At 40.3% G+C, this 27557-nt stretch overlaps 1 long non-coding RNA gene across 1 annotated transcript in view; it reads right to left on the bottom strand.

Annotated features, from left to right (window-relative positions):
- Window positions 1–8474: 8474 nt before the first annotated feature.
- Window positions 8475–27557, bottom strand: part of LOC125465029 (uncharacterized) — a 38313-nt gene continuing 19230 nt past the window's right edge. Inside the window, exon 2 of the long non-coding RNA XR_007250160.1 lies at window positions 8475–8637. This is a non-coding gene — a long non-coding RNA (uncharacterized LOC125465029). The remainder of the gene's footprint in view (window positions 8638–27557) is intronic.

Raw genomic sequence — 27557 nt, 5'->3', positions numbered from 1 at the left:
CAACTATTTACATTATACATTAATGATCTGGATGAAGGAGCTGAGGTCATTATTGCTGAGTTTGCACATGACACAATGGTATGTGAAGGGACAGGTAATGCTGAGAAGTTGACAGGTAGGAGAAGGGCTTGTGCAGGCTAGGAGAGTGGGCAAAGAAGTGGCAGATGAAATATTATGTGGGAAAGTGTAAGGTTCCTTTGGTAGGAAGAAAGAAGCACATGCTATTTTCTAAATGGGGAGAGGTTTCATAAAACTGAAGCACAAATGGACGTACAAGTCCTAGTTTAAGATTCTCTTAAAGTTAACATTCAGATTCAGTTGGCAGTTAGGAAGACGAATGCAATATTAGCATTTACTTCAAGAGGGCACGAATACAAGAGCAGAGATGTACTGCTGCAGTTGGTCAGACAATATTTTGTAATCTAATTCCCATATGTAAGGAAGGATGTCCTAGCATTGGAGAGGGTCCAGTTGAGGTTTATAAAAGTGATCCTGAGGATGAAAGATTTGAACATGTGGAGTGGTTGAGGACTTTGTGTCTGTCCTTGATGATGTTTAGAAGGATGAGGGGATCTGACTGAGATACTACAGATACTGAGAGGCTTGGATAGAATAGGCATTGAGAAGATGTTTCCATGAGTAGGAGAGACGAGGACTAGGACCCAAGGGCACAGCTTCAGAGTGAAATGAACTGAGTTGAAGAGGAATTTCTTCAGCCAGAGGGTGGTGAATCTATGGAACTCATTGCCACAGAAGGCTGTGGAAACCAAGTCATTGAGAGTATTTAAGACAGAGATAGATAGGTTTTTGATTGGTGAGGGGATCAAGGGTTGCAGGCAGAAACCAGGAGAATGGGTTTGAGTTATATGTCAGCCATGATCAAATGGTGGAGCAGATTCAATGGGCTGAATGGCCTAATTCTGCACTTATATCTTCTGTTTGATGTCTATAGTAAAACAAATACCACGGAGTCAGCATTTGAAATCAATGGCCTAGCACCAGAAATATCAATATGTCTGCAATCTCTGATTCCTTAAAGAAAGGAAAGAGTTTTCTGTTACATCACAATGGGTGAAATGGGGAATGAAGGTTAATCATGGACCAGAAGATTTTTGAGATGGTGTGAGCTAATGCAGCTGGAAGCAGAGCTTGAGAGTATGTATGTACAATATCCTTTCTGGTCTCTAGACTTTAGGAAGTATGTGAAAGTCCTCAAGAGGGTACAGAGGAAATTTACCAGAATGGTTGCAGGAAGGGTGGGAGATGGCAATTTAGTCACAAGGTAAGGTTGGAGATGTTCTCCGTGGAGTGATGGAGATTGAGGAGAGATGTGGTACAGGTGTACACGGTTGTGACAGCTATAGATGAAGTAGACAAGAAAAATGTCTTCCTGTTGTGAGAAGGTTGAAAGGTTAGGCTGTACAAATCTTCCATGTTGGGCAAGAGATGCAGGATGAATGTAAGAAAGAATTGTTTTACACAGCCAGTAGCAATGGCCTGGAAATTGCTGCCCATGAGGGTGATGGAAACAGATTACTAAAGGAAGTTTAATGGGCAAACTAAAGGAATTAAACTTGGAATCTATGAGGATCGAGTGGAGATGTGGGGTTGAAATGACTGCTCTGAAAAAAGCTGGTATAACCTCAATGGACCAAATGGCCTTTTTTATGCTGTAAATGACTCTAAGACTCGACGTAACATTACATGGCTTTGAGTGCAGATCTCATGGATGGGTGTGAGGAGTAGTTTGAGTAACGCTGAATATCCTGGAGATATTTATCATCGAGGATGGAATTATACTTGGAATCCATGGGGAAATAAGTCAGAGCCAGACAGAGTGAGAAAAGAGATGTGGTTGTGACAAGGATTTCTGGAAAATACCAGTTGAAATATGGAAAGTGAAAACGAAAGTGAAGGAAGTAGAGACAAATGGGAATCCTATCGGAGGGGCGAGGCAGATTAGAAAGGGTACATTTCCGGAGGTGACATGGCTATGAATTACTCAATAAACCGAAAAGCAAAAGATTGCATTTGCTGGAAATCTGAAATAAAAACATCTGAAGTTAATACTCAGCAATCATGGAGTGAAAAATAGACTTACATTTCATATTGATGATGAAAGGTTTGTTTCATTCTGTCTATGTATGCTCCTGGCCTGACTATTTCCAGCATTTTGTCTTATTTTGCACTAAATTTTATTGTCTGCCTCACCCTGCTCCCATCAATATAATGAAAGGCCCAGCCTCTCCATTACAGTGTACAGGTAATATACCAGACTTTCTACTGTTAAGTTCATTAATGGTCAGTTAAGGATATCATTTTGCCTTGACTACTGTAAGCAGGGCAGAAGTAATAATGATAGCCTAGCAGCTTTCATAAAAACAGGTTGAAATGGAGGCAATTACCTTCCTTGGGGTCCCTGACACCCACTAGGGGTATCACCCCTGAGATGGCTCCAGTTATTTTGTGCCTCAGCCCAAAACCCTCTTGCTCATGTCTCCAGCCTTTGCATTATGCAAAATGACAGGATTTAGCTTAATTCTAAGAAGCATGTTCAGTCTTTCTTGGGATACCGACAGTCACTTCTATTGTGTTCTGCCATTGTTGGGATTACAGATCTGCTGGCCAATCAGATTAGGTGGCAGCTCCTGAGGGTGGCATCTCCTGTTCTTGGGGGAAGGGGCAGAAATAACACTCTCAAGTCATTCAAGTTGTCCCAGCATTTCACTGCTGCAGGGCAGCCAGGTGCAAAATGGTCGAAGGACTGATTTACTTTTCCACCAAGGAAGAGAAGGGTCATGAGCAATATGTCTCTCTTTAAAATTCAATTCACCATTATGACATGAAAACAACATTTGATCAAGAAATCTTAGAGATTTAAGAACATTGCCCAATCTGAGGAGGGCCTTGTCACATTTTGGGAAAAGAGTACTATCCAATCTTAGGACAGGAATTAAGGAGTTATTCACAAACATAATGAGATGCACAAAGCCATTCTGCTGTTTAATTTTACAGTGACAATAATGCCAGTGAAAAGAGAAGGTCAGAAACTCGCAATAAAAAGTCTAGAAATAAAGACTCATCCATATCTGGGCACGTAGCCTAGGAGATTATAGCTTAATGCAGTTCAGCTCACATTCCTGTTCCCAAGGCTCTCTAAATACCTGGACTCAATCCAACAGATCTGGGAGTAGAAAGAATATGTTACCACTGCCAGGCCCTCAGATTTTGGGAATAGAGGCTTTGGCCTGGAATCAGGTTGACATCTAGGTTTGAGGATCAGGACAAAGACCAAGGATTATGGGGTCAGATATCTTGAGGTCAGTGTCAGCGTCACAGAGGCTGGGTCATGGGCAATGGGAAAATTGGAATGTGATTCAAAGTGGAGGCGAAAGAGGGTGGTTCCTAAGAGCAAACATTAGGCAGGTTAGCACAAATATCACATGGATGTCTTTCACGCCAGTTCCAATGAGTTATTGTTAGCGGTGACCTCCAGCATCTCTTATCCTGAATACAACTTGTACTGTCTTACAAAAGTGGCTTCAAACCATCCACTGCATATCTTAGATGCATAAGCAAATGGATGAGCATCTACGGGTATGGGTAAAGATGCCTCTTGATTTCGCTCAATTCAACACCAGAACTGGCTTCAGTGTCCTGATGGGAATATTTGCTACTCCCTGCCTGTCCCATTGGGGCATTAGTATTAGTAACATCACTGTTATTAGTAGTCTGAGCACTGAACAAGTTGTCCACCAATATTTTGGATTTAACAGTAAGTCCATTGGGAACTGAAATAGAAAAGACAGCTTACTGGTATCGTGGGTATGCCTTCATTCAAAATGCTGACACATTTCCTTTACCAATGCTGAAGAAAGATCTTAAACCAAAACATTAACTTGTCTTTTCAATTCTGCATATTTCCTGTGTCCTCTATAACTTAAATCCATTTAAATGTGGTAAAATATTAGGGAAGCGATAACCATGTTTCCTTGACAAGATTCCTAACCCCTGATAGTCTTAACGTCACCTCTGCCTGCCTGCAAGTGTCTCTGGGCCATTAATCCCATTAGGAGCAATGTAATAATCCATTATTTGCTGTGTGATTCGTCACAGAGAGAACAAGTGGTTTGACACAGCACGACCGCATGTGTTAATCCCACAAATTTCTTCTCTTACTCTTGCTGCTCAATTCCCAGAACATTGCACAGGATATCTCCTAGGTAGTGAAAATGCTCAATTCTCAATGGATGACAAATCACTTGCAACAGATCATAGGCCCTAGTCATGGCCTCTGACAGAACCACAATATTTATCGTTCTTTGCTTTAAAAAGAAATCATATAAAGTTCCTTTCCTGTGAAGCTCTGATCATTGAGTAAGTAACACTTTCTTTCCGTACAGTTCCCAAAGGGACTAGCATTCAGAGGTTACTGTGTGTTTAAGAGCCCCTTCAGACTGGACCTGATCTAGACTCTGGGATATTCTTGCTGCTGACAATCCAACACTTGATGTAGGCTTTGCCTGTTGACCTTGTTTTTGTTAGATTAATCTCGGTATCCCAAGGCAGCCAAGTCAAATTAACATATTACATGGCAAAAACAGTGTAAATCATCAGCAAAATAACATTCTCTCCTTGTGTCAGCCCATGGATGGTACAAACAAAATAATGCACCTTTCACACAGACCTTGAAGTAGTATATCAAAAGATCTGATCAAAGAGGATGGAAAGAACATTTTGAAATTAAGGAGCCTGTAATTTGGGCACTAACGAACCAAGCTCCCAATGTGCTTGGCAGGAACCATCTGTACATTTACAGCCTCAAGTCGTAACCAATCATATTAGTGACAGTGAGTAAGTAGATGTCTAGGTGCTTGGTGGAATCACACCTGGAATACTGTGTGGTGCTTTGGTTAGCAGTTAGCTCTGTTGGCTGAGCAGCTGGTTAGCAATGTAGTATGATACGTACAGCGTGGGTTCAATTCCTGAGCCACCTGATGTTGCCATGAAGGTGCTGCCTTCTCAATCTCTGTACTTGCCTGAGGCTTGGGGGGCCGTCATATTAAACCATCAGCACTCATCTCTCCTGGATAAAAGAGCAAGACTATGGGGACTTTTACTATTGACAGAAGCCACAAGGTGAAAGTTGAAAAAAACTGCTAACAGTGCCACCCATGTTTCCCACAATTGCACATCCTGACATGGCGTGAGATTCTCCATCACTACTGCCAGCATGTGAGACACAATCTAACGAATTATAAAAAAATTGATTTGGAGTTTATCAAAAAATTTAAACATATGAGCTCCAAACTGATATCTCTGCGTGGATTAGCTGCATTATTGAGTCAAGGAACATTTCAGATTGTACTCAGAGGGTTATACAGCCTAGTGACTTGAGTTGCTGTTGGCTTGCAGCTGGTGGCTCTTGTGATGAAGGATCATTCATGGTCTCTGATATATCCTTCAAAGTTGTAACAATGGATCCATAATTTCCACTCTGGAATTGGATTTAATTGTCTTTTATTCCCTATCTATTGTTTTCATCAAAACAAAATTGATTACAAATACTTGTGACAATGATGTACACAAAAGTACATACACTATAATATGACACTTTTGTACATCTTGTTTCACTTATGTGATCCCAATTCATTACAAAATGTGTCTTCTTCATATTAAAGAAATATTCCATGCTGGGTAAATCAATAAACAAGCTGTAGTATACTATACTGCTGCATCTTGAGACCACATCACGTTTTAATCGCAGGCTCTGGCACTTCAATCTCTTCTCCATATTTCTGGGTGCAAGATTCACAAACATCAAATATCATTAAATCTGTCTAACATATCAATCCAGCTATTGTGTATAAGGTTTTGGGGAAAACAGATATCATTAAATGGGTGAATGATAGGAATGTTGATGGAGCAGAAAAGCAAAAGTTAGAGAATGCAGGAATTAGGAGCAGTTTTGGGCCATTCAACTACTTGATAATTTCCCATATTATTTTCATATCCCTTGACAACAGAGAATTTCTACAGTGCAGAAAGAGACCATTTGACCCATTCTGCTGAAAACAGAAATTGCTGGGGAATCTCAGCAGGTCTGGTTGCATTTGTGGAGACAAAGCAGAGTTTACATTTCAGATCCAGTGACCCTTCTTAGAACTCAGTTTACTGAGATTTTCTGCAATTTCTGTTTTTAATTCATATTTCCAGTATCTGCCATTCTTTGGGTTTTTTATTTTGAAAATCAGGCCATTGTTCTGTGTCCAGACATAATATCAATGTGGAGCACAGGTCCCAGTGATGCACCACCAAAGGTGATGATTTCTATGTGGCCTATACATCCAGTCGGTGCACAGACTACTTGAAACTGAAACAGATTGCAAAGCAAAACTCTGGACCTGAGATAAACACAGGGAATGCTGGAGAATCTCAGCAGGTCTGGCAGCATCTGAAGAGAAAAACAGAGATAATATTTTGAGACCAGTAGGATTCTTGTTTAGAACTGAAAGAGGTAGAGGACAAGCAAGAGGACAGATGGTGTTGGTACCCAGTGCTAAAGACAAAGGGGTCGCTAATAGCAGAGAAAGACAAAAGCATTGAAAAAAAGGGTGTAAGGAAGAGAACTGGTCCTTCCTACTAAGTGCACAGTAAAACACAAATATGACATGGCTGCAAGGAAGGGGAGGGTCATGGGATGGAGACAATGTAAAACAAAATGGGAAACAGACAGTATGCAGTCAGTTTTTGAAGTTTTTGGATTCAATAATGAGAACTCAAGGCTGCAAGTGCTAAGCTGAGAATGAGACCTTGTTGCCCAAGCTTGTATGATGCTTCATTGGAACATTGCACCAGGACCAGGACAGACACATTAGCATGGAGCAAGGTGGTTTATTGACATAGCAAGAAGTTGGAAGATTGGGGTCATTGCAATGGACAGAGTGGAGGTGTTCCCCACAATTGTCACCCAATCTGCATTTGGTTTCACCAATGTCAAGAAAACCATATTGTGAGTATGCGCCAAAGTAAAGGAGACAGTTCTAGTAATGAGTCCTGGTGCTTGAGGAGAAGAAAGTCAGAGAGATTGCATGAGTTTCTCAAAAGGGACGGAAAGAATAATAAAGATGGCAGACCTTTTGCAAGCAACTAGGGAGGTGCACTCCCAGAGACCTGAATGGAGCTACTCCAACCCCTTCCAAACTTTTCGCTACGTCATCACCAGCCCAGTATGTCGCAAAGTGCAGTGCAGTCAATGATGGACATTTGAAGTAGTCACTGTCACTCAGGAAGTACCACAGACAATTTTGAGTAAAGCAAACTCTCACAAATAGCAACTTGACAATGACCAAATATCTGCTTTTGTAACAGCGGTCAAGGAGTAGATGTTGATCCAGACACGAGAGATAAATCTTCTTCAAAATAGAAGAACTGATTCTTCAAGTGAAACCTTTTATATCCATCTCTGGAGCTTAATGTGTCCCATGTTTAGTGACAACCAAATCATCATTATTATTTCACTTAATTTTAATGATCAAAATTCTCAAAAACCTCTGAAAATGAGGAAAGCATTTTTTGAAAAATGATATAAAATAAGACAGAAATAAGAGAGGCTGAACTCTGTATAAAACCGTGGATCTTAGAACTATCCATGCTTCACCAACAGCTGCAAAGAGGGTTTAGCAGCCGATTAACCAAAAGATGTCTTCTAGATTAAGTTCCAGCTACAGATCTGGTCACCATGTGTGGTTGCAACAGTACTGCAAAACAAACAGTAATTTGAGATGCTGGCGTGCTATATAAATACATCTAAATTGCTTTGCAGAAAATAAGCATTAAGTTATTAAACAGCTTGTTAAAACTATCATTGATTGGAAACTGCTGTACTCCCAATGTGCTAGTCCATCAATAAAAGTGCATTGTGCAAAAACTTCCATGAATGCAAATCAGCTTCTTTGCTGCATTTTCAGACAGTTTTTGATAGTTTGAACTCTGACCTTATCTGCAATGAAATGTGAATTAGACTGGAAGCAAAAAATCCTAGCTCCAGTTCTTTTAGGCACATTGCAATTTTAATACGGTTCATGGCATCATTTAGCCTGCAAGAGACTTGTGCTGAATTATGATTTTTAAAAAATTTTATTTAACACTGCATTTTCTCAGCTCTAACCTTTCAGGAAACTAACACAGCTCTTTCAAATTATAAAAGTGGTCCTGAGAGAGTTGCGTTCAAATCAAGACCCACAACCTCAGGGCACTGCGCTCCTTTATTTACTGGTCTTCCTCCTGTTTCTCCAAATCAAAAACAAAAGATCTGTAGTTCCCATTGCTAAAAGAGACAGAAGCTGACTCCACACTAGACACACAAGGGCAGCTCACAAGAGCAGTGGAATACTGTCCCTCCAATACCATTAGTTCTGCAGTGCTTGGATCATACGTATTAAAGGTTGCAATCCACAAGAATAAAGTATGGCTTCTGTTGAAAGCACTACATTTTATTTATGAATATCGGGTACATTCCATATAAAACTTTGAGAATTGTCCATCATTGATCTTCTCTCACTTGTGGGTAACTGCACTTCTCTCATTCATGCCAGAAGTTAGGATCTTGCAATTGGTCTCTAAAGTTTCCATGGTCTGAAATGAAGAAAAATTACAAAGAAGTTTTAAATTAATAGCAACTTTCACGACATCTGGTATCTCAAGGCACTTTTTACAATCTTTGAAATATTTTTTAAGTGCAGTCAGTGTTGCAATGTCAGAAAGCCAGTTCAAACACAGCAAGCTCCCACAAACTGCAGTGATAATTTGCTTATGTGATATTGATTGAGGGTTAAGTATTGGTCCGGACAGTGGGGAATAACTCACCAGCACTTGTTCAAAATAGTGCGATGAGATCTTTTGTATTTACCTTTACAGAACAGGTGGGGTTTAATATTGCATCTGAATGCTGACACATCCTGAAGTACAGTGCACCCTCAATATTACCCTGCAATCACAGTCTGGACTTTTGTGCTCAAGTCCTTGAGTGGGATCAGGAACATTCAACCGCAGAGCTAAGGAGTACAAGACCTACCAGCTCAGCCAGGCAAACCCCAACACAAAATCACATCTATTTATAATTTTTAACCTATTTTTTTCTAATTGATCTGTTATTACACACCTCTGGAGAAGACAGAATTTGAACCTAGGCCTCTTAGTCTGAAGGTAGGAACACTAGCACTGTGCCATAAAAGTTGTTTGGGTTCTTTCAACCCAACTAAACAGGGGTGGATGGGGATTATTTTAACATCTCACTTAAAAGCGAGCACCTCCAGCCAGATGGGGGTCAGTTTAACCTGTTGGTTTGCGAAACAGTGTGGGTTCAATTCCTATTCCAACTGAGTGGTGAAAGGACTCTCCTTCTTAACCTTTCCCCTTGCCTGAGGTATGGTGGTCCTCAGGTTAAATTACCACCAGTCACCACTCTGTAATGAGAGAACAGCCCTATGGTCTGGTAATACTATGGCAACAGAACACTGTCCACACCGTGCTTCCAGGTTGTGTGCTCATCTGAACAGTACTTGAAAGCGAGACAAGTTGGCATTTGTGGTCATCTGTTGAAGGAATAAGCTACAGAGAGGGAAAAAAATGCTCTTGAAGTGGACCAGCTAAATATGACAATCAAGCTAGCTTTATTAAGTGTTTTGTCATATTTGTGCCCCTCAAACGTGAGCGTGAGCATATAAAATCAATGGAACAGCAAAGGTGGAAAACCAGGGGAAAGTTGCCATGAAGGACACTCTCAAGAAAGAGTCATGCAGCAGATCAACAGAAATAGTAATGGTGGAAGGACCAGAAGAGAAATGTTTGGGATCTAGAAATTAGATCACATCTAAATTTAAGGTGGCACAGTGGCACAGTGGCTAGCATTGTTGCCTCACAGTGTCTGGGATCTGTCTTCAATTCCATCCTCGGGTGACTGTCTGTGTAGAGTTTGTACATTATCCCCATGTCAGCGTGTGTTTCCTCTGGGTGCTCTGGTTTCCTCCCACAGTCCGATGGATTGGTCATGCTAAATCGCCTGTAGTGTTCAGGGATTTGTACATTAAGTGGCTTATAGGGGAATGTGTTTGGGTGGGTGCTCTGAGGGTCTGTGTGGACTTGTTGGGCCGATGGGCCTGTTACCACACTGTAGGGATTCTATGATTGTAAATAAATTGGAACATGACACATGGCCAAAATTCAAACCTAATGAGGTTATCATAAAAACCACTACAGGCTGGTTTGCCAGCTCCATTAGCGTGGTACAGGTGGCAGCTGACAAATGTGATAGCCCAGAAAAGACTTGCCAGTGACAGCAAGATCAGCTGGCAGAGAGACCTACTGAGGATTGTTGGGGAGACCAGGATGGAAGGAAAGTGATGTTGGGGGTTTTTGGGGAGGTTGGAACACTGGCCTCAGAGATTACTGTATCCTTAATGGGCATCAACTACTTTGCCAGGCAAGCCTCCTCTCCTGGTCGGTCACGTTCCTTTCCATGTAAATGTAAGGACAGCTCTTCACACAGGGTGTACCAGCCTCCAGTACTCAAGTTGAGTCCCAGACAAGTCACTCAGGTGGTTAATCCAGGAATGGGGAATTCCTGCCACAGTTGCACCCCAGAAACCTTCAACGAGCAAGAGTTAAGCACAGCTTCCACCCCTAACAAGGCATTTTGGAATCTTGCAGAATGAGTGGAAAACTGTTGTAACAGTGTCCCAACCATTTGCCAATTTACCTCAATTTACAATGGAACATCCAGGAACATTCATGTTTCTTTTATATGAAGAAATACTTCTGAATTCTAAACTTACCATTTGGCACTTTGTAACTACATTCCTTGTCCTGTAGTTGTGGGTTTAACTTGAAATATGCTCAAGATTGTTCTTTCCTATATCACTGAGGTTTCCTCTCTCACAAGGGCGATGAGTATAGCATTTTCTTCTCTAATTTCATAACTCATTCTTGAGCTACTGGGACAGACACATTACTTTCCTTCAAGCAACAGGTGATGCCACAAACACTAAGACTTACCTCGAAGATTATCGATGGTCCTGAAAATTACATGCACAGTTAGCTGATAACCACTCAAACATTGACACCAGGTACATATTTGTTGAAAGCAGCACTTGCTTTTCACAAACAGTAGCTGCAAAAATACACATTATAAAAGAAACGCCAATAATTTGGGGGACAACCTCAAAAGCCAGACAATGGTTATGAACTTATCCAGGCTTTATTCTATCATTTATATGAAGTAATTCAAACATTTTCACAGATAACAAGGTGTAGAGCTGGATGAACACAGCAGGCCAAGCACCATCAGAGGAGCAGGAAAGCTGATGTTTTGGGTCGAGACCCTTCTTCAGAAATGGGAGAGAGGAAGGGGATTCTGCATCCAGAATGTTCCTACTATCTTTCCCAAACATTTTCAGTTTTTTTAATCTGCAATTGAATTCATAATTCTCAATAAAACTCCGTTGTTTACCAAAATACCTTTGCAAACCATTCACATCCTAACCCACCCATAGCTCAGAGGGAAATTTAAGTTTTTTGGTTGTATATGTGAAAATGCTGCTGAAACAACGTAGGAAGAAAGGTTACAAAAATATCACATTAACACTTTATTACTGTGTTCTGGACAAAGAATTGCAAGGATTCTTTGCTGAGATTAGGGGGTGCAAAATTTTAAAAAATAAAGCTTATCACTTGCTTTAACTCGGGTAAAAATTAGAAAATGATTTCCTGGCGCAGTTCTCCACCACATGGCATTATGAAGACCATCTGGAAGTGAAACTGGAAACTTGATATTGTGCAATTTGGAAACAAAATTATTTGGCCTTCTTTGTAAAAAAAAACTTGCAAATTAAATGTGAGCAAGAAATAACGCTCTTGAGAAAGCTTGATATTCTGTTCAAATAAGCAATTATTTTCCTTGTAATGTACAAACGCAGTTGCCTTCTAAAGTAGAACTCCATTGTTTATGTATGTCAGTGAAACCTGACAGCAAAGTTAATTAAGAAAAAGGGAAGCAAGATTACAATTTCAGAAAGGTTCCTTTTATGCCAAAGGATTTCTCAACCAATAAAACAGCATGCTTCTGGTAATCATTTCCCCCTTCAAACCTTATTTTTTTTCAAAAACATCTAGAATTGATATTCATTTGCACCTTCAGAACCACCCCCTTTGACATTCACAGGCTGAACATGTGGCAATGGGAATGCACAAATCTCTGTGTGTAGCTGAGTGGTAGGGAGAGAGAAGGGGAGAGCTTGTTGTGCATTGGTATAGACCTCCCATGACTGATGGAGATGGTAGGGGGAGGGGGTTTGGTGACATGGAATGTGCTTGAAATTGCTGTTTGACCAGACATGGGGCCTGCTCACATTCCAGGCTTTTACATAGCTTTCATTGTTCTATAAATCAGACACAGGCTATGCCTAATGAATAAGGATTTTTCAAAGGGTTCTATTGTTAAATATTGGCTAACATGGAGGTAGGTGAATGAATGCCTATTTTTTTATTTGTCTATCAATAGTAAAGTTCATTACTTGCAAAGTGTCCTTGGTCACAATATCAGTCGTATATCAATGTTATTTAGGCACTTAAACCTTCAAAGGATTAAAGCCCTGTCACTAACTTCTGATTAGTGTCAGTTCCAGGCAGCATGGCAAATGGTTCATTTCTTCAAAAATACAAGTGCTATTTTCTAAAAGACAAGATGTTGAAACTGAAAAGAAAATTTTCATCGACATCTTATTTTGTGATTTTTCAGTCAACTAATTTACCTCTCAGAGAGTTTAAAACCAAATAGCGGATAAAGCATTTTTCTTGTGGAAGGAGGTTGAAACACATTGCTCCCATTATAAACCAGACTGTGAAAGAGCCATGGGGTGTCTGCTTGACTTAGATTGTGAAGCCCCATGTAGATTATAGGAGGTAAGATCCTGAATCCTGATACATTTTGGAACATCACAACTTGTGATAGCTTGACTTTTTGTGATGAAGACAAAAAGTGCTACACTTAAGTCAAAGGGAGAATGCTGATCTTTTACTAATCCCTTCCATGTTTCTTTGTGGGGCTTAGATCCTTTGTTCATACCCAAACAGACTTACAAATATTTCAATTCAGCATTTACCAGTCCAGAGACTACCTACCATTCCCATTCATTGCTTCCCAGCCATCATCCCCCATCACCGTTATGGAGTCAACAAAAATCAATGCCTTTTCACTGTGTTTTCTAAACAAACTTCAACAGCTATATTTTTACATGATCCAAATAGATCAGTAACCAACTGGTAGATGTGCATTTATAACCAAATGCTATATTGAGGTGGATACTAACATTGTGTGTTCATGTAAAATGGTTATAGTGAATCAGGAGCCCCTATTACATCCCAACAGCCATTTATCGAGTCATAGAGTCATACAGCACAGAAAGAGAGCCTTCAGTCCAACTCATCCATGCTGACCAAGTTTCCAAAATTAACTTTGTCCTATTTGCCTGCATTTGGCCCATATCACTCCAAACCCTTCATATACCTTTTCAAATGTCTCTTAGATGTTGTAACTATTTTTGCATCTTCCACTTCCTCTGGCAGTTCATTTCACACACATACCACCCTCTGTGGGAAAAAGCTGCTCCTCAGGTCACTTCTAAATCATTGTCCTCTCATCTCAAAATTAAAGACCTTTGCTATAGACCTTATTTATGCCTCTCATGATTTTTTAAACCTCTTCATAGTTACAAAGTGCCTTTAAAATACAATAAGACATTCTTGTGCACGTTACAAGAGGGCTATAAATCACAATTAAACTCTGAGCCACTTACGGGTGATATTGAATAAATGGACAAAGGTTTGGTTAAAACAATAGATATTAAGAAGAATCTTAAAAGAGCAAAGAGTGGTAGAGATATGGAGAGATTAATGGAAAGGGTTTCACAGGTTAGGGCCCAGGTAGCTGAAGGCACAGTTGCCAATAATAAGGTGATTAAATTGGGAGAAGTTTGACTTGCCAGAATTAAAAGACACAGGTATCTCACAAGGTTGACAGGCTGGAGGAAGTGGGAGAAGTTGGGAAGTACACACTTTGAAGGGTAGGCATTTGAAAACAAGCGTGATACTTTGAAAATTAAGCTGTTTCTCGATCTATTTTTAACTTCCATTAAGGTCACTAGGAAGAAAAAGTTTAAACAGAGATGAGCTTATATAAAATCAACCAGATTCACTTTGAAGTTAGTTGATGGATGTCAAAATTATACATAATCAATCTGTTCAGGCACATCCACAGGGCAGATGGGAGCTTGAACTCAAACCTCCCGGCCCAGTGATAGGAACACTACCACCAGACCACACGAGCCCTTGAAGGATGCCGTCTGCTGAGCAGGAACTTTATTATTGAGGTAGTGTACATTGAATAATTTGTTTTCAACCAATAAAAAATTCAACAAATTAATTAAATTACAAGGAGGCTTTTTTTAGTGCAACTTGCATGGAATTGTCATTTTAATTGGAGGGTACTAAATGAAGAGGAGTATAAACTCTAATTTTAGGAGCAGTGTGAAATCTACATCAGAGATTTGATGCCATTTTGGAAGCACAGATATTAATATCAACTACATTGGATAAAAGGTGTCACTTTCAGTAGGCTCACCAGTGGCAACATAAGTTAGCCTTGTCTTTATACACTGTGAAAAGCCATAATGGTCTCATCTTTTCTTGACCGAATAAACTGCATCTGTTCACCTTCTTGATTTGTCTTCAGTATCAAGTGTTCTTCAGCAGATGGGGCAATGAAATCAACCAATCCTTCTTCCAAGAGCATCTTGAGATCATTGCTTAATCATTGAAATTTAAGCCAGAAAATTTGTGACTATATGGGACCAGGAAGAAATGGCATGGAGATTGGTGCCATAGCTGAACTTGCAAGGCGAATATTTGGAACTTAAAGGATTCCAATTGCCATTTAAATGGCGTCATTTGCACGCATGACATAGAGCAAGGAACGTGATCTAGTTTAACTCTAGCACTTCTGATTCTTCATGTCTAGATATTTACACTCAGTGGACGTACTCATCAGATGTTTGATTATTTTAGTAAACTGATTTCCATTGCTTGCAGCTTCAGGCATCAGAAAGTGGCTGAAGCAACTCAAAGGAGGGAGACCAACATTTGGCACAGAAAGGGGCTTTTCACAGAAAAAGTAGTGTAAACACAAAATTTAGACAGATAACAAGATGGATTCTGGCCCAGTACAAATGTAGAAGGAGGTAACAGGCCGAAGGTAAGCTGTCAAGGCCACCTGACAGGTTCTGATATCAAGAAACTACCTTATAAGTACATGACATTTTATGACTGTCCATCCAAAGTTGTAAACCATGCAAGCCTCAGTGAACTTACCAAGAAACAGGTTGTTATGTTTTTGTTAGATATATGTATCAAAGGATATGGAGTGACGGTGAGTAAATGGAGTTCAGATAAGCATGATATAGTTAAATGTTGGAGCATGTACAATGGAGATGAGTTGTAGGACTGTAGTGATTAGAACCAAGTTGACCTCGTTGACTATGAGGTCGTTGATTGGGGTTGCTAACCTGGGCCAATCAGGAAAGCCCTGGCTTTAATATCAGTGTGAGATTAGAATCTCCTCAGTTCAGGGCACTGACTCCCAACACACTGGCCACAGGCAGGGGACTGGGCACAAGTAAATAAAGGGTGACTTAGAGATGGGATACCGGCCTCTGTGCAGTTATTTCAAGGCTGTAGGAACCCATTCCTATGACCCTGCATAATGATACGCACACAGCTTAGATCTTAAACTGGAGTGTGTTATCATAATAAGGTTTCATCATACGTAGCTATAATGGGTGCATCATGCAACTGTATTTTCTGCCACATACAAAGGTTTGTAGGATGGACAATGATTCCTGACAGAAGATTCTGCTTAGCCACTTTAAGTATATTTCAGAACACCTTATGAAGATTAAATGACATTCATCTTCTTATGCAGTCCCTCATGATGGAGGATGCCTTGTTTCTATTTGGTTTGATGGGTTCTGGGACTGCAGATGAGTCCAATGCAGAATCTGCAGACTTAGCCAGATGCCGAATAGGTGGTTCTTGAAGGGTGGTGTAAATGAGGTATTGGAAGGTTGTACACTCCCTCCAATATTGCAACTTCATCTCTGTGAACTTCTGACAAATTCTCTTAATGTGTTCAAGACTTCCTCTAATGAAACTTCTCCATTTTGGTCATTTGTTATGGTAAATATCATAAGGCAATGGACCCGGACTAGAGGAGGATGTAAACATTTAAACACCACAGTTTCTATTGAAAAAAGCACATTAAACCGTATAAGCTATAGGGTCATAAGAGAGCAGAAGGGTGATAACGTGGGCTAGCCAAGCTCAAGATTACTGCAACGCTTTTTCTTTTTCACCTATTTACTCACTGACAAGAGGACAGTAGAACATAAAAACAGTACAGGAAATATTTTACAGCCACAATGTTTAATTCCTAGTCAAGTCTTAGTGGATGGATGCACTGCAAGAGCCTCTAACCTCTACTGTTACACCCATATATCTGAGAGGATGCAAATCAGGAGCTTGAGGATGTTGTACCAGGCTCCAGGCCTGGAAGATTGACTGATGGTAAGTGAAGAGCAGGAATCTACTGAAAGGATCGGCAACTTGAGCCCATCATCAACTGCGATATCCAGGGATTCAGCATAAAAGGAATCTGAGCTTCAGTCACCTGAGAAAGTCCAGAAATCCCTGCCCAAAAGGAAGGCTTTTTATCTGTATCAACGCACGAGTGACTATATAAAAATCCACCAGCTGCGTTAGCACCAGAGATCTTCTCTGCCTGGTCGTCAAAAAAGGAATAAATGCAAAATCCTGCATCTTCCCAGTCAGTTCCAATTAAAATCCAGATGTCAGCATTCCTTGAAGCAGATAGCAGTATTTTAAAATGTTCCAAATTAACTTTTAACAAGTTGAACTGGTATTTGCTTATAGCTTGCTGATAATGTTTGCTAATCCATTTCTGAAATGTTTACTAATCCATTTCTGAAGGGTTGAAACCTTCACACTGATGTTAAACCCAAAAGAATGGTCTGTCAATCCTTTCTATCAACATGCTCCCACTCATCACTTTTATCTTTTGTTTTACTTGAGTTCTAGCAAATAAGCCAAAACAGAACCCAGACTGATAACACCGTGTTGTCTTTATACTTTGATGGTGGTAAAGTAATTTTCCTGCTCAAAAATGAAGCAAGAAGTGGAAGGCCAAATGATAAATGCTGTTCATAAAACAAAATTAAAAATTCCACAAATCTGATATCAAGCCCCATTCCTTAGAGCTATCACACAAATTGACCAAGAAGTCGACCTCTGAATCTAAGTCACATGGCTAACTTTTTGGTGACCTTTTAAAAATCTGCAATAGTTTTTTTAAAATTAATGTGACTTATTCTATTTCCTGCAAATGATGCCTGGTCATGATGATGTGCTAATAATCTTACAGACTCTGAAACGTTGCCAGATGCACACTTCATCTATCAATTGAAATGCAAAATGAAACTATAAATATCAATGTGCAGATCAAGAGTTTGGGTTCCAATAGTGTTTTTCTTTCCTCTATGTTCTTTTATTACTCCTCCTTCTTTTAGGGCTTTTGCTCCTGTTGAGATGCAGAGCCCTGGATACCAAATGTCTTCCAACAACTTTGCCACATGTTTGTTCTATACTCAAGTGTCTGCACAAAATATAAGAGTGATAGTTCAAAAGAGACAGTTCTCCTGATTGTTGTGCAATGAGCTGTCATTGAGCTTTCTAGGCTTGAAGGCTGGCTCCTCTACTCAATAGGTCCTCTCTCCACTGAACAACAGAGAACCTAGACAGAGTATCAAACACTTCCCCGTGGAAATCCATCCCAATCTAACTAGTCTCCTGGACTCTTCAATGCCCAATATCAAGACAACTGAGGGTTCAGTACCTGACAGCCAGACAGTCCCCCAAAACCCTCCCATGTTCTATCATCCATTGGGTTGCCAAATTTGACTGGATATATTTCTGGAGATCTTAGCACATGACCTTTGTTGTATCCGGTAACAGTTCTAAAGTGTTAATGTTGGGAGTCTGCACCAACGTCCATCAAATCTCGTAATGTCATGAAGTCTTGGTTAGGGAAAAGAAATCTAGTTGAAATCCTGATGGAGACAGATGGATGATTGATGTCTCTTGATGGTTAAGGTATCTAAATAGCCAATGCAACTTCAACCTTTGCTATCTTGCAATAAACTGCTTCTTGTTTTTTAAGAATCACAATGGCTCATCCTCTACAACTGAATGCCAGTGGGAGAACTGCTCATCTGGAGAGCCAGTCAAATGATCTCCTTCTACACTGCAACAATTCTCTGGTTAAATAAAGGTGACATAAAACATTCTGTGTAACAATTCCATCTCTGAACATGAGTAGGGTGGCATGGTGGGTTAGCACTGCTGCCTCACAGCACCAGGGAGCCGGGTTCAATTCCACCCTTGTCTGCGTGGGGTTTGCACTTCTCCCCATGTCTGCGTGGGTTTGCTCTGGTTTCCTCCCACAGTCCAAAGATGTGCAGCCTGGGTGAATTGGCCATGCTAAATTGCCCGCAGTGTTCAGGGATGCGTAGATTAGGTGGGTTACAGGGGAATGGGTCAGGGTGGGATGTTTTGAGCGTTGGTGTGAACTTGTTGGGCAGAAGGGCCTGTTTCCAAACTGTAGGGATTTTATCGATGAAAAACAAAAACAAAGAACTGCGGATGCTGGAAATTTGAAATAAAAACAGGATGTGCTGGAGAAACTCAGCAGGTCTGGCAGAGTCTGCAGAGAAACAGAGTTCATATTCTGAGTCCAATATGACTCTCCTTCAGAGCTTCAGTCCTGTTTTAATTCCCAATGTGATGAACTCAGTTAGAATTCAAATCCCTGCCACTGCGATGCTGCAATTTCACTCAAACAGAGCTAGACAAATAAATACAGGACTAAGTGCTTTATCTGCAAAAATAAAATGTTCTGACCTGCCATTCTTGATATATTTTATTGAAAGTTAGGAAAGCACAAAGGGACATATTTACAAGTCATTGTGCCCTTTACAACAGTTTTTAATTACAAGAAGGTGCAAAAGCATACATTTATATAACATCTTTCATGACTACAGGGCATCCTAAAACATATAACAGCCAATGAAGAATAGCATTGCTGCAATTTAGGCAACTCGCACACAGCAAGGTGTCACAAACCGTACTTTGCTCATGAGCACATTATCTCTATTTGAAAACCAGGCATTGGCCAGGAGACAGGGATAACTCATTTGGTCTTCTCTGAAAATTATGCTGTGGGATCTTTTATATACACCTGAGAGGGCAAATAGGCAGTCTGACATCTTAACTAAAACACAATGGCTTGGATTTTCATTCTGAATCAGGCAGTAGGAGTCAGCAAATTTTTCAACACAACACACATACCTTCGGAAAATGTGTCCTAAATGGCAGGATCTTTGTATGCGCTGCATTGAGTCAGGCCCATCAATCTCTGATATCGATTATAGGTGACCACAGAGGCTGTAGTTTCAATGTAGGTTTTTGCTAATGTTTTATCAAAGCCTTACTATTTCTATCATTGTAAATGATTGAGTTTCAAAAAGCTACAATTATCTCACTAGGATGCTCTACATTCCCAGTTTGATGGGTAGTTTAAAGAAGATATTAAAGGATCAGTTGTTTTAAGAGATGCAACATGTGAAGAGATTTATAAGTTTTGATAGAAGATTTAAAAGGGTTCTGTTAATGTCTTTTTTGTCATGGTCAAGTGTGTATGAGTAAAGAGTTGTATCAGATAGTTGAAAGTATTTCTTTTCTTCTCCACATGGTTCCTGAGGTCTGCCTATGGTGGATAGTAGGTGAGTGGCTATGGACAATATAAGGGGTCAGCCATATGTTTGGAGATTGAAAGTTGTAAGGGGTGAGAGATAGGTGAACTTGCTTCTGAAACAATTGGGAACTCGGGTGGGCCTTCTAACCAGCCCAGCTCAACATTCACATGTTCCATGGTCAACTACACTCCACTTGCAAAGTTGCAGCACAACACCATCTTATACCCACCATACCCCTTTCCCCTCCTGTTTTCTAAATGAAAATTACGCCGTCCAGGATGTTTTATACCAAGACATATCTGGTAAAATGGGAAATATCAAAAGGTGTTATCTGACTCAGCAGTGAAATTCCAGCCAACAAAATGTGAGGCTGGATGAACACAGCAGGCCCAGCAGCATCTCAGGAGCACAAAAGCTGACATTTCGGGCCTAGACCCTTCATCAGAGAGTCTAGGCCCAAAACATCAGCTTTTGTGCTCCTGAGATGCTGCTGGGCCTGCTGTGTTCATCCAGCCTCACATTTTGTTGTCTTGGATTCTCCAGCATCTGCAATTCCCATTATCAGTGAAATTCCAACTCTCAGTCTCAACTTACATTGCTAAAATCTATGTCAGCTGGTTTAAGAGTTCTGTGCATGGGAAGGAAGGGAAAAGAGACATGAGTTCTGAAAGAATTTTTTTTTACACTTTTTCGTTCAAGTGAAAGTGAAAATGCAAAGTGATCTTCCCAACAACTCTAGAACACGTGCCACTGTGCTGACTGGATTGAAAGAGAGTATTTCATTTGGCTTCCCCAGAAACGAAAGACCTACAGAAAATGTCTATTCCAGCGAAGGTCAGACTATTACATGACATTATATTTAGGGACTGTTCAGTAACTATGCTGAACAAATCCTTTACTACAAAAGCATGCAATTCCAGTCTTATTAGTCCAATGAAGTTATCAGTGCTGTGCGTAGCATGACACCATCAAGCTGACATTCAGCACCGACTGCTATCAAACATACAGAGTGAAGTGAAAGCAAATTTAGATTATGCTGATCCAGGGAGCCTAAAACTCCAGAGGATGTTTGGAGCTCAGTCCAGTGCCAGCTCCTGGTTTGGAAATAATTTAACTCTGCTTTCATTCCATATTTGGAACTATGTAACATGGAACCAAAGTTGCACTGAAGTCCCTTTTTCAATTAGGTTTTGCATTGCCAGGCAACAGGGAATTCCAATCCAGTGATGTACTATCAGATGATTGTCCCAACGCTTTGTGTGTATGACAGGCCGCACTGTAGTCTCAGAAATTCATCAATCTCTTGTGGCATAAAGAGCAGATTGAATGTAAAACAAATTAAAGTAGGGTTCAAGTGGAATCTACTCAGCTTTGTTAAGCAAATCTTTCAACCCACATATTCTGGATTATTCAAATTCAGAATTTCTGAATCTGCGGCATTGAATTTTTATTTTGTGACAGTCAGCTGTTGACATGTGGATAAACCCCCCGGGGAGCAGAGATCGATCTCAGGTTTGATCTCCAGTCAGTACTCTGAGCTGATCAGAATCAGTGTTTGTGTATTAAAACTGGTTCTGAATTAAAGAACATTTATATGATGCCTAATCAAATCACCTCCAAACATTTCAAAGCACATAACACACAATGAATCACTTGTCAGTATCTCTATGCAAAAACGGAAAGCAATGTCAACAGGAAGCATTGAATAACGCTTCACAATGAGACATCCTTCTGCTATTCTCAAAATTGAAAAATGCCTGCATTAGAGTTCATAGGGGAGTGTTGACACCTCATAAGGTGGAAAGCAATGGTCAGGTTTTCACATCAGATGGTAACTAACATGTAAGCATTGTTTGTTTTAGATTTTTGTTGCTGTTTCTTCTCCTTTGGGCTCTTTTAGAAATCATACATCTTTCCAGACTTAACAAGGTGTGAGGCTGGATGAACACAGCAGGCCAAGCAGCATCTCAGGAGCACAAAAGCTGACGTTTCGGGCCCAGACCCTTCATCAGAGAAAGCTTTCCAGAGTTAATGTGTGTGGCTTGAAAGTTTTAGGTTCAGTCCCTAGCCTGAACTAGTGAATGATCACCAGCCTGTCAGAACTAAGTGCCAAATAGAGATTACATTCTCAGATTCTGATGTGGACTTCGGTTTATAAAATTGGGTGTTATAATCAGCCAGCTGATGAATGAAGGATCTAATGGCGCAGTGGTAGTGTCCACACCTCTGGGCCAGGAAGCCTGCGTTCAAGTCTGGCACATGCAAAGAAGTGGATTAAAAGTGACTAGCAAGCAGATCAATCAGCAATCATTGCTCCTTATTTATAGATGTGAAAAGCTGTAAGTGTTCAGTCTCATCCTTCAGCTGCTTTACCTCTAATCATCGACAATCCCTACCTCACCTCCCATTTCTGAAGCTCAGGGAAATACATTTGTTGTGTAAGGGCATTACAGGCTGTCAGTAACCCAAACTCATCATATGACATCCAACCACATGATAAAGGAACAATCAGTTCAGCAGTCCTCCATCAAAAGGTAGATGATCAGAAAACATAATTACCAAAAAGCCATCTAAAATATTCTTCAGGGACCTGAAGGACTCAGCCCTCATCATTTACTTTATAATCATTTTACAATAATTGGCCCCCTTTTGGATTTTGGATGTACAAATGTAGCCATCACTCGCTCAGTCTGTGGGATTCAGTCTAGATAGTCTCTTGTTCTTCTCGCCAAAATCATCATCTCAAGGATACAATCTTTTTCATGATATCTCTAATCTTAAACATCTTAAGTATTGTGAACAGATCTCTTCTAAATCCTTATTTTTCTATAGAGTACAAACCCAAAGCTCACTTCCACCTTTACAGATCAATGGTGTCAAACCACTATCACAGAGTATGAAGGAGTAAAACTGGTGACAGTTCCCCAAACGAAGTACATTACCAAGTGTTTCCTATACTGAGGAAGGGTCACCGAACTGTGATGTTGTCTTCACGGATTCTGCCAGACCTGCTGAGCTTTTCCAGCAGCTTCTGTTTTTATTCCAGATTTACAGCATCCTCGGTCTTTTTGGTCTTTATTTAGCGTTACCAATGTTTTATTTATTCCTATTAGTTTATGATGAATAGTCCAGGTAAAATAATCCGTGGGGAATATTTTGCTACTGACACTGACTAAAGTATGAGAAGGAATCAGTGATCAATTCCTTTCCACCTCCAAATAATCATTAACTCACACCCTCTGGTGTTACATTCTATCTTTTTATTTACTTTTGCAAACTACTGCACATTCGTCTCCTTTGATGGATATCTGCCAGCATTGAGCTCTCTTACTTGAGCCAAGTCGACTTGCATACTGTTTCCTTTTCTGGGTTACTAAATCTGGCACACACTTTAGTGTCATCTGTAAATGCAATTGCTGGATATTCTTTTGAGTCAAACAAATATGATACAGGCAAGTTTAATACTAGCATTTGAATCATGATCAATGCTTTTACAGATCAACAATAAACGATTAAAAAAAAGTTCTGCTGTAGTTCAGTGAATGTGCACAGAGTAATGCAGCAATCACCCATGCAAAATGGGAATTCCCAGGTCAAATCCCTGTATTGTGAGCAGGATTGCTGATGAAAGTAGTTAACTGACTTCAGTTTTTCCAAATTCAAGAAAGGCCTCTCCCTGATGATGCAAATATGGTCCAGCAAATATTGCTGTCAAAAGTGCATCATCTCATCTGCCATTTCAGGTGGATATAAAAGATGTCATGTATAATTTTAAAGGAGACCAGATGAAGTATTCCTGCGTCTATCGCATTGCTATTTATGGAAGCTTGCTGAGCACAAATTGGCTCTCACATTTCCTACATTTTACAATGCGACTACACTTCAAATATACTTCATTGGCTGTAAAGTGCTGTAAGGAGTCAGGTGATTGTTGTACAATTGCAAAAGTCTTTTGAGGACAGTGTTATTCTTTGGCTATCACTAGCCTGCCAACATCCATAGTATTGAGTTACCAATTTCTCTTCCCAATTTTTATAGATGCACCTTAGAAAGCATCCTATCTCAATGCATCACGGCTTGGTATGGCGACTACTCTGCCCAAGACCACAAGAACTTACAAAAATTGTGAACACAGCCCAGTCTATCACAAAAACCAGCCTTCCATCCATTAACTCATCTACAATTCCCGCTGCCTTGGGAAAGCAGCCAATGTAATCAAAGACCCTCCCACCCCAATTATAACCTCTTCCATCAGGCAGAAGATACAAAAGTTTGAAGGTATGTATCAACAGCTTTATGAACAGCTTTTTCCCACTATTATCAGGCTTATGAATGGACCTCCCATATATTAGAATAGCTCTCTCTCTGCGGCTTCTCTACAGCTGTAACACAATATTCTGCATTCTGTTCTATTACCCTGATGTAATTATGTAAAGTATGGTATGTCTGGTTAGCATGCAAAACAATATTTTTCACTGTATCTGAGTCATGTGACAATAATAAATCAAATCAAATACAGAATCATGAACAAAGAATTACTTTTTGGGAAAGAAACAAGAAGGTGACTCCCACTCACCTTGGGTCATTGCCTCAGTTTACCAGGGGTTAGGGTTCAAACCAGGAAGTTGGGGCCTCTAGGATGTAAAGTTGCCAAAGTTCTACCAGGCCACAGGGCTGCTTATTCATTCGACAGAGATGACAGGTGTTGAGCTTAAGCTAAGGGTCATGACATATTAGGTGAGGACAGAGATTCAGAAGCAAAGTTCTCTGTGATAATTTTAGCCAGTGTGGGAATTGAAGCTATGTTTTTGGTATCATTCAACATCACAAACCAACTGAGCTAACCAATCCCTGCCCCAGACTGTAACATAACATAAAATATGTTGCATTCCCACCAAACCATTGATCAGTGAAGAGTTTCCCACAAAAACATTCCAATGTGCTCTTAATATTCTTATCTAGGTGTAAATGATACATTTAAAATGCTAACCTACTAACCTCATCCCACCTCCTTGACCTGTCTGTCTTCCCTGGACTGACCTATCCCCTCCCTACCTCCCCACCTATACTCTCCTCTCCACCTATCTTCTTTTCTCTCCATCTTCGGTCCACTTCCCCCTCTCTCCCTATTTATTCCAGAACCCTCACCCCATCCCCCTCTCTGATGAAGGGTCTAGGCCCGAAACATCAGCTTTTGTGCTCCTGAGATGCTGCTTGGCCTGCTGTGTTCATCCAGCCTCACATTTTATTATCATTTAAAATGCTGGATGGCAATGCATGAGCATTGATATTGTAAATATATTGATTGCTTGTTACAGATATAAACATTTAAAGAGCACATTGTACATAGTAATGTGTTGTGGTGGTGCAGTGTTCATAAATCTCAATGGATAATGTGGTAATGTGTTAAAACCAGTCTGTGGCTAGGATATTCCATGAGGCAGTATTCTTAATTATAGGTCTAGGAAGCCAGCATGAAAAGACGTTGCTCACACAGGCAAGTGATGATTCATCTGAAGGGAGCTTAAAAAAATGCACTGATACAGAAGGAGGCGTTTTGCCCCATCATTCCTATGCTACATCCTTGCAAGTGCTCTCCAATTAATCCACTCTCCTGGTCTTTCCCCTTAGACCAGCAATTCATTATCATTTTGTGGTTGATTGCCTGTTTTCATTTTATTTTCCAATTTATTTCTCTTCTGTTCCTGTCCTAATGTGTGAGGAAATTGGCTCTGGCATCTGTCTCCATTGGTGCCAACATTCAAATAGTCAATTTATGCAATGCATCCAGTAGTATCAATGCACACAGGTAGTTCTCCTATAATGTGATAGTTGTGTTCTTTTCTGGCCTCATGCTATAGAAAATTACACTGTAGAAAATCGCCATAGAAAATGGTGCTATAGGGAAATCGCTACAGAAAATCACTATAGCTATACAGCAGAAAGTTTGATATCCAAACAGCTTCCACTATTCATCAATCATGCTCCAGCCAATTCGCTTTAATGAAACATGCGTTATAGCAGAAGTACCTGTACCATCCACAAGATGCAATGCAGAAATTCACCAAAGCTCCTTGGACAGCACCTTCCAAACACAGAACCATGGAAAATAGGAGCAAGATTAGGCCATTCCACCTTTCGAGTCCACCGTTCAATATGATCATGGTTTATCATCCAACTGAGTATCTTGTTCCCACGTTCTGTGAAAACCTTTGATCCCTTTATCCCTAAGAATTATACCTAACTCCTTCTTGAAAATATTCAATGTTTTGGCTTCAACTGCTTTCAGTGGCAGTCAATTCCACAAGTTCACTGGGTCTGGGTGAAGAAATCTCTCCTCATCTCAGTCCTAAATGGTCACTTCCATCAAGAAGGACAAGGGCAGCAGATACATGGGAACACCACCCCCTGCAAGCTCCCCTCCAAGTCACTCACCATCGTGACTTGGAAATATATCGATGTTCCTTAAGTGTCGCCGGTTCAAAATCCTGGAATGGTGTGTATGAGGGTATTGAGGGTCTACCTACAGTACAAGCAGTTCTAGAAGGAAGCTCACCACCACTTTTACAAAGGCAACAAGGGGTGAGCATTAAGATGCCAGCCAGGCCAATGATGCCCAAATATCATGAATGATTTTTTAAAAAAATCATCCTCTGCAAACCTAGGTGGAAACTTCTGGCAAGTCACACTGACATGGAAACCATTGCATTTAGTTTAATATTGTCCTCACCTAAGAGCCTGACAAAACCATTATAGCATGAGTTACTAGATAGCAATGGAGCCCCTGATTGACCTTTGGTCTTGAGCCGAACTAAGATTAGACATCATGGTTCAGGCTAGGGATTGAATTTAAGACTTTCAAACCACACCCATAAACCCTGGAAAGGTACAGAGTTTCTAAAAGACATCAAAGCAGAGAAAACAGGAACAAAAAACAAAAATGAACAATGAAAAGGGAATCAGAACTACAAAGCAGATTCCTGTGATAGTTATCCACCCAATATGAAACGTGTGCCTTTGGTTTCTGCCTTCTGAGATGTCATCATTCCCCTATGAGCTCTAAAATGGTTCTGAGAATATCAGGAAAGTTCCTGGTTGTGAAGACAGCTGCACTTCAATAGAGTCAACGATCATCATTTACACTAAAATTGAAGGCATCTAAATTGGTTTGTCACTACCTTTATTATCGGCAAACGCCAGCTTTATCAGTTTCAGTAAGCCACAGTGTTTCCTAGTGTCTATTTTCTTGCTGGGAGCAAATACAAGGAAGAAATGATTACAGAAAATAGCACTGATTCCACAACATAAGCTATCAGTTTTATGGGCCCATAAAACCTTGCCCGGAGAGAGTATTTCAACTTCATTTTGAAAGGCTTTTCAGAAAAACTTTCTTCGTCTCTGAGAATTGCACTATACTCAGAGGCAAATGGTGTCAATGTGCCTTTAAAACTCAGCCTAGGTTGACTGGCTGTTTGTAAATACTTGGCCATTGCTGAACACACAGCCCACCTTCCCCTGCCAGGGACCGCATTTTTATTATTTGCATTTAATTCTCATGCAACTTTCAAAAGTCACAATTGCCTTCAATAGCCACTTTCTTCCTGTAGAAAATGGTGCAAC

The sequence above is a fragment of the Stegostoma tigrinum genome, chromosome 24 (assembly GCF_030684315.1).
Source record: "Stegostoma tigrinum isolate sSteTig4 chromosome 24, sSteTig4.hap1, whole genome shotgun sequence".
In the NCBI taxonomy this organism is placed as follows: domain Eukaryota; kingdom Metazoa; phylum Chordata; class Chondrichthyes; order Orectolobiformes; family Stegostomatidae; genus Stegostoma; species Stegostoma tigrinum.
The sequence above is the reverse complement of the archived record's forward strand: the minus strand, read 5'-3'. Positions and strand labels throughout refer to the sequence as shown.